This window comes from Gavialis gangeticus, unplaced genomic scaffold (assembly GCF_001723915.1).
Source record: "Gavialis gangeticus isolate Ggan-Ray unplaced genomic scaffold, GavGan_comp1, whole genome shotgun sequence".
Classification (NCBI taxonomy): Eukaryota; Metazoa; Chordata; order Crocodylia; family Gavialidae; genus Gavialis; species Gavialis gangeticus.
Window position 1 is genome coordinate 68,477,854 of NW_017729024.1, and position 10,879 is coordinate 68,488,732.

At 42.7% G+C, this 10,879-nt stretch overlaps 1 protein-coding gene across 7 annotated transcripts in view; it reads left to right on the forward strand.

The window, feature by feature from the left end:
* PAM (peptidylglycine alpha-amidating monooxygenase) overlaps positions 1 to 10,879 on the forward strand; it is a 265,855-nt gene that overhangs the window by 204,031 nt on the left and 50,945 nt on the right. The gene's annotated exons all lie outside the window — the stretch shown is intronic.

Consider the following 10,879-nt stretch of genomic DNA (forward strand, 5'->3'; position numbering starts at 1 on the left):
CCCCCCCCACGCAGGGCCCAGAGCTCCCCCGCAGGGGCCAAAGCCCTCCCCCTATAGGACTCATATGCCCCCACACAAGGCCCCAGCCACCCCGCACAGCCCACAGCTCACCCACAGCAGCAGCGGCCATCAGGGCACTTGGCAACTCCTTACACAGCCTCCCCCTCCTCCCCCCCGTGCAGCACAGGAAAGCGTGGGGCAGCTCAGCTCAGCCCCGGCGTCCTGGCACCCAGTGCTGCCTGTGCCACATCATGCGGGCCCTACCCAGTTCGGCACAGCACCATACATTTCCAGGCAGCTCCAGGCAACTTGGGCTGTCACCTGGGACCCTATGCCGCTTAGATACCTGGCCTTTGCGTCAGCAGCAAGGGGACTGGGACTGGGGGCAGGCTGTGGGTTAAGAGGAAGGGGCAAGGACGGGGCAGGGCACTGGCACATGCAGGGCCATGCCGGGTGCAGGTGGGGGACCCGCCCCTCCCTAACAGCCTCCCCACAGTCCCCTGCACCCCCGCAACCCCCCTGCTGCAGTGACCCCCACCCACAGTCCTTTACTTACTTCCAATGGAGCTGGGGTCCACACAGCCTGCACTGGTCCAGGCTACCCTGCATATGGAGGCATCATGCTTCAGCACTTGGGCAAGGGACAGCCATAGAGACACTCTGGCTGTCTACCAGAGCATCTCTTTGGAGGACCCGAACCTCCAGTTGCCTCAGGTTACGGTCGTGGACTGTGCCCTGTCCCACTTTTTTTCTGCTGGGGTTTTTTTTTTTTTCTTTGGATACCTGGCCCCTGCTGCAAATATGCAGTGCGGGGAATGTTTTTTTGTTCCCAGCATGCCTCTTGCCACATTTCAAACTGCTTTGAGATGCAGCCAGAGGCATGTGTAGGCTTGTCTAGATGTGCCCAAAGAGGCTTACTGTGTTTTTAACTATTCCATTTCCTGATCTATTAATTTAATCCTTTTGCATACTCACTGATATTAGGAGTATATACCAAAGCAGTCTCTCAGAAGGAGATATTATTAAATAATGGCCAGAAAATATGTGCAGCTCCAGGGAGTGTCAGCGAGACAAATCAGGAACAGTTGCTATTGAATAAACACAGTCGTATCACAACACAAGGTTTCCAAAGTTGAATATTCCCACATATTAAATTCTGTCTGTGTCCAGAACAATTTTAAGAGAGGTAGCCAGGAAAAAGAGTACCATGTTGTTCATCCTGACCAGGTACTGCAGCTTGGTCTGCATTGGAGCCTCCAGGAAATAAAACTACTTTTATCATGTCAGTGATATGGATGCCCTTGATTCCAGCATTTAAAATTCTTGTTCCTTTGAGCCACTAGGAGCCTGTTGTTTGGTGAAGGTGAGGATATACAAGGAAAGGGGGACAGGGATTTAGTTTAAGATGTGTTGTTGCATGTTCCTAGTAGGGATTCTGTATTCTATGCTTTCATGCTGCGACTATGTTTCATGATGGTGGTTGCCTTCAGGGAAAAATGGTTAGTACAAAACTAAAGTGAAACAAAAATGACAAAGCAACAGGGGTGCTTTAAAATTCCTGTTTAGACAATAGAAGCTTTTTCCAAGTAACTTGACCTTAGAACTGGGGAGTAATTCAAGTTGTTTTTCCATTATAATAAAACTATTTGGAAAAACTAGAAACAAATGTAAGACTCAATTCGGCCATGTTTCTCCTGATGAATAGGACCTTACTTTGCAGGTAAAGCCATTGGAGTAGCTGTGGCTTATCACTCAGTGGGGGCTACCACTCAGCATGAGTAAGAATAGATAACTAGATTCTTAATATCGAAAATAAAGATATTTTAAACAAAATTTAGCTCAGCGAAACTGTCCTCATTATATCAGTCCTGGAACAGTAGTACTAATACAGGGTGAAGGGTGGCTGGAAGGAATTTTGTTCATGTCAATATGATGCTTTTATGTAAATATAATGTACATGATGCTCTGACTTAGACATGCCAGGAGATTTGAATGCCTTCTAAGACTACAAAAGCACAGCTATTACCATGCCTCTGTCATTGCAGGGGAAACTCAAAGCAAATAATTATTATTTAGATTTTTCATCGATAGAAGCTTGGATAAATTGAATACAACAGATGTAGCACTGAGAATATTATCTGTTCATAACATTCACCATAGTGGTTATTAGGCATTTCTTCTCCCCTTGTGAAAAAGGCCTTAATGCGTTTCATTCCGTTTGTTCAAAACCGTCCCTGCTGAAGTCTTTGTGGCACAGTATAATCAATCTTTCTGCTCAAAGGTTAACACAAGCTACTATGTTCCCAAGACACAGAGGATATGACAAAAATACAATTTGTAGAAGGGAAACGAGTGACCTCTGGTAGTTAAAGGTCTTCAAACCCCTTCTGTGAAACAGAATAATTCAACAGTGGCTTTATGCTAAGTAAAGTGAATTACTGTGGATATATATTTTAGCAAACAGAAAGAATGGAACAGAAAGGTAAACTGGAAAGAGTTTTATGTAGAAACCAGTTTCGTGAAGCAAAGGCTGCATAATCTTATGAATTTCCTTGGGGGGGGAAAAAAAAGATTTCTGGAACAGGTGCAGCGTGGCTCAGAAGGGTGTCTGGTTGCTGGGATGGCTCCACCTGTCAGCCGGAACCCGGCACTGCTCAGCCCCAGTGGCCCCAGCTCCCAGACGGCGCCCTGCCGAGCCGCACTGCACCTGTACCATGGGGCAGCTGCCGCATGGGTGCCAGGCTGTGGGGTAGGGCAATCCCTGCTGCTCCGCGCTGCTGGCATGAGCCCTCAGATGCCCTGATCCCCATTGTTGCACCGGGTGAGTGCAGTGCTTCTTTTTTTTTTTTCTTTAAAGTACCAGAAGGCTGGGGCCAGATGGGATATGGGGCAGGGCAGCCATGGGGCAGAGGTAGGCACAGCCAAAGGAGCGACGGGAGAACCTACAGCTGCTTGGCTGTGCCTTCCTCTCCCCGGCCGGTCCAAATCTCTGAATCAGCACTGTATCTCAGATTTGGAGTCAGCTGAATTGAATGGGGACAGTGATTCGAATCAAATCACTGTCCATCGAATCTGAATCAAATACTTCCCTATTCGTACAGGCCTAACAGGAAGCTCTTGGCACTGCAGCAGGGTAACTGTGCAGTATTTGCTTAATGGTTGTAACACTAAAACTTGGATAGGGTTGCCCATTTCAGTATCATCCCTGACAAAAATATTAATTATAGATGGCACAAGGACAGGTTGGCAAGTGCTTTTGGACCCCTCCAGATTCAAAGAATTTTTTTTTCCCAGACTAGAAAGTGGGAACAACAGGTTGTTGTTTTGAAGCTTCAAACTTCAAGTTGGTCTGCCTAATGTTCCTGCAAAATTAGTAATGCAAGTCTTTGTATGCAACACAACAGCAGACATTACATAATGAAATCAGAGAACATCCACTCCTCACCCTGCTCAGCCTACCTGAAGGCTGGAGTATTTTGCACATGGTGTGTCATCAGAATGGAGTAATCCTAATGGCCCTCTACCTCAGCAGTGACCTACCAGACTTGCTGAGCAGGAAATTGTTGACTAGTTACAAACCATCTTTGCACAGACTTGTTACAGGAATTATACTCTGTCACTGGGGATAGCATAGCCCAGAATAAATTTGCTTGTCACCAAGGGAAGTGACAACTATCAGACCTTTTTTTCCAGATGGGTCTGTATCCTTGCTGAACACTTTCCTTCTGCAGTGAAACAGATTTCTATGATTTTCCACCCATTTCAAGGGTGATTTCCAAATTGAAAAGACAGAACCACAGTTGTTTTTGGAAGTCTGCATTGGCTAAGGCAGTCTTTGCTGTCAGATGTATTATAATTTCATTTAACCTCTTGTCTAGCTCATGGACATGATCCTGTAGCACTGTTGTCAGATCCTCCATCTAGATGTATGTCATCAGACTTCTGGTATGGCTGTTGAGTGACTCTCTCTCTCTCTCACACACACTCTCTCTCTCTCTCTCACACACACACACACACACACACACACACACACTTCCACCCACCTTGCCATTTAAGACCTGTGGGCCTTTATAAACACCACAAAATTGGCCTTTAAAACAGCTTAAATGCCCTTTGTGCACCACTTTAGTGGAGTTGATTTTTGCACGCTCGGCAGCATATTCTGCTTTAAATGACTTTGGTACATAGCAAGATAAAACACCTCTGAGGTGTTTTAGTTTGCTACATAACAAAGCGCAACAGTGCACAGGGCGCTGGCAGCTGACGTGCTCAGGGCTTGGCAGGCCCTGAGGAGCTCAGAGGCTGTGGGACCCAGTGGCAGCCCATGCAGGGGGGCTGCACTGAAGGAAAAAAAAAAAGCGGCGAGCCTGATCTTTTTTTTTTTCTTTTCTCTTCAGAGCCTCCCTGCCTGCCTGAGCTGTGCAGGGGCCCAGTGCTTCCCTCCGTGGCTATGGGGGGCTGGTACTTCCCTCCACACCTGGAACACCCCCCGGGACTGCCCAGGCTGAGTACAAGTGGACAGGTGCCATCTGAGGGGCCCCCACTCAGCTCAGGGATTGCTCAGCCCACTGGAAGCTCATGCCCCCACCCTGCCAACAAACAGGCAGGTAAAGATAGGGCTCCCACCCTTGTGTACACGGCACAGGGGTTTAGTTCAGTTTAATTCTGCCTAAATTGAAGCAGTGTTTTTAAAAACCCACCGTTTCAATTTAGGGAGAACTAAATCAGATTAAACCCCCGTGGCGTGTACAAACAGCCTATGAATGCATATCTTGCTGAGACAGAACAACGAATCACCGGAAGCTTTTGTTGACTTAAACCATCATCCCATCTGGACATGGGGCATTCTGCACCAATGTTTGTTTATCTGTGTATTGGTTTTCTTGATGTTTATGATGTTTATGAAGTATAGCTGCACAGCAACTGTGGTCACTGCTAAACCTATCCATAAAGCTCATAGGTCGAAGTCGAGATAAATTTTAGGGTTGGCAAGATCCTATTTGTTATTACTGATGAAGATCATTGCTTTTGCTGTGTACTGGTGATTATACTAATATGTCCTGGGGTGGTGCATCAGACTTCAAAGAGCATCTTAATTGTGTAAAAACTGCAGGTGGGATGAAGAGATCTATATAAAATGGTAATGTAGTGTTAATATAGATTTTTTTCCATCAGTTTGACTGTTGTAGGATCACAGTGAATATATAGTGAGTGCTATACAGCTATAGTATTCTTCTCTCTTTGTGAGGTCACAAGGGTTTTGGTAAAATATACACAGTTGAATGTAGTTGGCTGTCAGTTAGCTTTGCATGCATTGAGTGGTAGCAGATTGGAGTGCAATATTCTGCAGTTAAATAGCAGGTGCAGACATTTGAAAGATATGTGCATTGCCCTGATCTGTTAAAGCAACCAGCTTCCAGGGTAATTGCATGTGCTGATTTGGCATCTCTTTTCGTTAGAATTTATGAAAGGTTAGCATGCCAATATCATACCCAAGATGCAGTTAAGGGCTGTTTATGTTTCAGGTGCTGTCTATTGGATGATGTATTCAGATCTAGAGTAAGAAATGCATTAAAAGTGGAATACATTTGTCCATTGTTTGAAGGTGGGTGCTGCTATAGTACTGGTCCAGATTGCCCATATTATGACATTCGGAGTGGCATCAGGGTCAGAAAATGCCTGAGCTTAGATACTGAAACAGATGTCATTTTTCATTAATGAATTAATGAATAAGTGAAAGTCTGCTGATGTAGAGATTAAACAACATGGCTAAAAACACAGAGACTGTCAAAAGCTGTTAATTTGTCTTTTCCATGTAGTTGTTTTGTTCTCTGTGTCCTGTAAACCGTCTGTCACCGAGGAGCAGTTTCTTAACATCAACCGCACATCTTAGGAAATCGCGACCTGTAGAATGAAAAACTGGTGGCTGCCTGTACATGTGCTGGTTCGCATTCTAATTAGCATGCTTGACCATGGCCTCACTGTCATGTTTGTAAGCCCCCATACATTTAAAAATAGCTGCTGGGGCACTTCATCTAAACATCATCAAATGAGCTTTAAATAAAGCATCCTGCAGTCATTTTTGAACATGTGGGGGCTTAATACACATGACAGTGAGGCATTTTAAGTAGTGCACCATCCCTGAGCACGTGTATAGGCAGCCAGTATACCACGCTGTAGCATAAGCAAGTCAAGCCCAGTTAAGGAGTTCTCTGAGTAGCATTGACAGGGACTGCTTCCTGCCTGATCTAGGCAATCCTGATAGAGAGCAGACAAACATGCTCTTCTGAATCTGAGGAAAATGATTTTTTTAATGGAAAAGTTTCTTCATATGGGTAGCCCAACAGTTTTGAAAAGAAAAAGAAAAAAGATAGGCAAAGATGATTTTTTTTTTTAATAGAAAATTTTCTTCATATGGGTAGTCCAACACAGTTTTGACCTGTCCAACTTTCAATATCCAACTTCCTTTGTAATTAATTCTACTTAAACCAGAAAACCTTTTGTTTGGATCCATTTAAGGTCCATCTTGCAATTTCAATTTGCCATCCCTTTGTGTGGGTTTTTTTTTTTTTTTTTTTCTTCTACATCAGAGAACAGCTGTTTCTCAAGTAACTGTTCATGTACTCTACCCACAGATTAGAAAACGTATTCCTACCTGGGGCTTCACTATAGTGCTCCTGAAACTCATGGAGCCTCCATTTGAATTTTTTTTCACAAGTCTCCCCTGTTTCACCTCACTTCAAAGATTGGTTTAGCAGCTATCATGTTGGCTGCAAAAGATCATCAGGCACTTACCAAAAGAGCCATCATATGACAGTCAGTAAGAGTAAGGTAGTATTAAGCCCTCATTCAAAGTTCATTGCTAATGTCTTAGAATTTAAACCAGAATATCTTCTTTTCTGTCTTCTGCCTATCTTTTTTCTGAACTACCAGGAAACAAGAAATTATGCACATTTGACATACCCAGGATTTTTCTCAATTATGTCCACAGGACTGAGCTGTTTTGAATGCCTTCCTTCTCTTCCTAGCTATAATCCAGTGTTCAAGGCCATCTCCTCATAGATGATGCCACAAATGAACAGCACATTGTGTCTTACTGTGTTACCAAACAGTTGATGTACTCCTCCGACTGAACATCAAGATTTACTCTTTCACAGAACAACCAGTTTTTCTTCCTGTTTCAGGAGTATTCTAATATGAAAAAAATCTGTAAGTTAGCTATAATAGAAACCAGTGACATTGATCAAATACTACCTTGGTCAACCAGAAGGATGCACACCATCTCTGCATATCTGATGGACACTATTACAAATACCTGATCTTGCACACATGAGATGCAGGCACACGCACTTTAGGATCAGTACTTGGTGTGGCATCTTGAAGAACCAGTTGCTTTACACTGTGTGTCCTAAGGTTAAGAAATGGTACATTTCTGAGCCCTTTTTATACAGTATGCCTTTGGATGAAAGGCTTATCTGCCTTCACTCACCCCTATTGGAACTGCATGATTCTATCACACTTGACTATCTGGATGGCAGCAACTTTACTTGCCAACTGTATTAACCCAGTAGGCCCAATTGTAACCCTTTTTCCTTTGGGAGCCTGAGGCAGCTGGTGATTAAAGTGACTGGAAACAGTTTCTTCAAAAAAATCATCATTTATTTATTCATGCACCGGAAAGGTACATTACAACCAGAGCAAAGAAATAAAGCTAAAAAAGCCCTAAACACATTTCCCGTTACTTAAGCTTTAATCTTTTCTCGTAAGGTGTGGTAAGTTTCATTCAGCTCTGTTACCTTCAGTACATGGATTGGGAGACAGCCCTTGCTGCAGTCACTTATTTTCCATCACAGATTTATCTCTAGCCATTGCTGATAACCTGCTCCAATCCCATTCATTCCTAGGCCAGCATTTTTTTCAGGCTTGACAAACTCCGTTGATTTTTAGTCTTAGGTTTGAAAAGGGGAAATCTCAGCAGTTAGTTTGAAGCCAGGTGGGGATGCTGTCCGGTGTTTTCTTTTGGATCATTAGTATTCTTTCTAACTGTACTTTATCAGTACCAGTTTTACATTTCCTGTTTGTTCCATATCTTCCTTAACTCTGTGCGGTCAGATAAGTTCACATCACTGTGCACCTCAGTTCTCCTGTTTGATATTTATATACATATGTAAAAAGGAGCATGGTTTGGTTTGTTTTAATTGCCTAGTTCTAGAAGTAAGGAAGTAACTGTTCCATGATGTGTTTCATGATGGCATCTTTACCATCAAGGTGGTGCACAGTACCTCTTGCAGGGGCAGTGATGATTTGGATTTTAAAGGAATAGCTTGTGTGTTGGGAACATGGACCTGAAGCATGGTAATTTGTAAATTTTTTAATGTTCAGAGAGCAATAATTACAAGTGTTAGTATCTGGAAATGGTAACCAGTGTGAAATTTATAAAAAGTCTTAACTGGTAGAAGACTACTAGAGCACTTTTAAGAATGTATAATGTCAGTAAGAGTTAGGCCCTTTGTACATGCAACAAAATTGGCCTTTAAAGCAGCCTAATTGCCCTTTTGCACCACTCTAATGGTGTTGCTACTTACATGATCGGCAGCATATTCTGCTTTAAATGACTTTGTAACGTAACAAAGTAAAACCCATCCAAGGTATTTTAGTTTGCTCCCTAACAAAGTGCAACAGTGCACGGGGCGCTGGAAGCCGACATGCTTGGGGAAGCTTGAGCTTGGTGGGCTTCCAGTGCTCTGTGCACCATACTGGCTGCCTTCTCCCACTGCCAGCACACCCAGCCACCCTCCTGCCACCTTGCCACTCTGCCCAAAGGGCAAGCCAGCCGTTCCCAGGCAGTCCCAGGTGGTGGGAAGGTGGCGAGGATGGTGCAGGGAAGGGGGGCAAGCTGCAAACGGGCCAAGCAGTCCCTGAGCTGTGGAGGACCCCGGTGCTTCCCTCCAGTGGCGGTACCCCCCAGATGGCACTCCCAACTGGCACCCAGCCCAGGCAGTCCTGTGGGGCACCAGCACTGCGGAGGAAAGCACCAGGGCTCACACAGCCCAGGCAAGCAGCCAGGCTCCAGGAGGAAAAAATAAAAAAGATCAGGCTCCTCACTACTTCCCCCCACCTTCAGTTGAGCCTGCCTGCATAAGCTGTCACCAGGTCACACAGCCCCTGAGCATTGGGCCCCTGATCTTTGTACATGCTACGGGGGTTTAGTTCTCCCTAAACTGAAACAGTGGGTTTCCCCATTGCATATGCAAGCACGCTTAGACTTACAGTTTTAGAGGACATTTGCAGTTATTGTGAAGGATGCAGCCATTGGCATTCAGACCTCTGGCCCAGTTGAATCCCAAACTGTTTATACAACTGAGTGTTCAAACATCTGGTTTTGTTCTTCTGAATCAGCATTTGGACAAGTTAATTGATTGGCAGGAGGCTGTCATTTAGAGTAGGTTTTATGAGGCATACTGGCTTATATGGCTTAACACATTTTGTTCAGGTCTAATTTGCTTTGTTCATTTTACTGACATTGGCCCTATTACTTCAGTAATTATTTTCTGACAGAAGTTTTCACCTGGGATATTTCTCTTCCAAGGGCAGCGATTGGAAGCCTAGTTGAAATCATTGAACCAGGACTGTTTATAAATATGACAGAATCTTTTAAGGTGACTTTAGAAAGACTTAATTTCCCCCATACCGCAATTTTTATGATGAATTTTCTGTAAAAGAATTGAATCTTAGCCAGTTATCATTTTGACTTCCTATTCTTAAAAAAAAGTGAAGGTTTTGCATTATCTGATACAAGGTATCTTAAAAATTAAGCAATGCAAATCCTTAATTAAGAGAATTCATTTTAAGTACACCTAATAAAGAACAGATCCCTACATACTGATTCACATCAAAGGCAAAAATTATTAGTTCAGTGTCTCTTCCAAAAAAAAATAGTGGCTTTAGCTGTGTCTAATGCATGCAGTAGGCAATGGCCCAGGGCAACAAAATGTTCAGTAACTATGGGCAACTGTAAGCTAGTGAAGTATTTACTAGTTGGGAATAGAATCCCTAGAGAGAACCTTTTTTTGCTGCTATTTTGTGTCTCTACCACATCAAACATAAATGAATTGAATTAAAACCATTTCAAACAATTTTTGGTGAGAACATAAGTATTTTGCACTTGGAATACATTTTTATTTGTCTTTGTTTTAGCATCATCGTTTTAGAAGGCTTGCCAGTTTATCATGTAACTGTAGAGGTAATTGTTTCTTTTTGCTTAGGAGAGATTTTGAGGAAGGATTGGAAGGATTTTTTTTAATTTCTTTTTACCAATGTGTATTGTATCTAGTTTAAATACCTTTATAGACCATGATCGCATACAAGTTACCTTGTTAACTAGTAATTCTGCCTTTTTACACAATGTTATATGGAAACTGTTGCACATTAGGTTTTCTTCTCAATCAGTAAAATTTACAAGGAAATATTGTTTAAGAACATAGCAACTGACTAATTTTGCAAATGAGAAATTGACAGGGTTGAAGAATTTTTGCAATTCTGTATAATATATAAACAATATAAAAAGTCTTCAATGCTCTGACTTTTAAATCTAATGGAATTCATTGTAAACTTTTTTTAATTATGTAGACTTTCTTTTGTTCTCATGAATATCAATATGGAGGTGATATGCTTTTTTTATTCTAAAATGTCAGGTATAAGTGGACATTATTATGTAAATTAAAGATCATGAAATTTTAATATTATCTCTTCCTACCACAGGCTTTCTTCATTCAAATTTGTGAGACTGAAAAGACTTCCCCCCTACACTAGCTATGACGACCATATGAATAATTTGATTATTGTACTTCAGTTAAAAAAAAAAAAAAAAAAAAAAAAA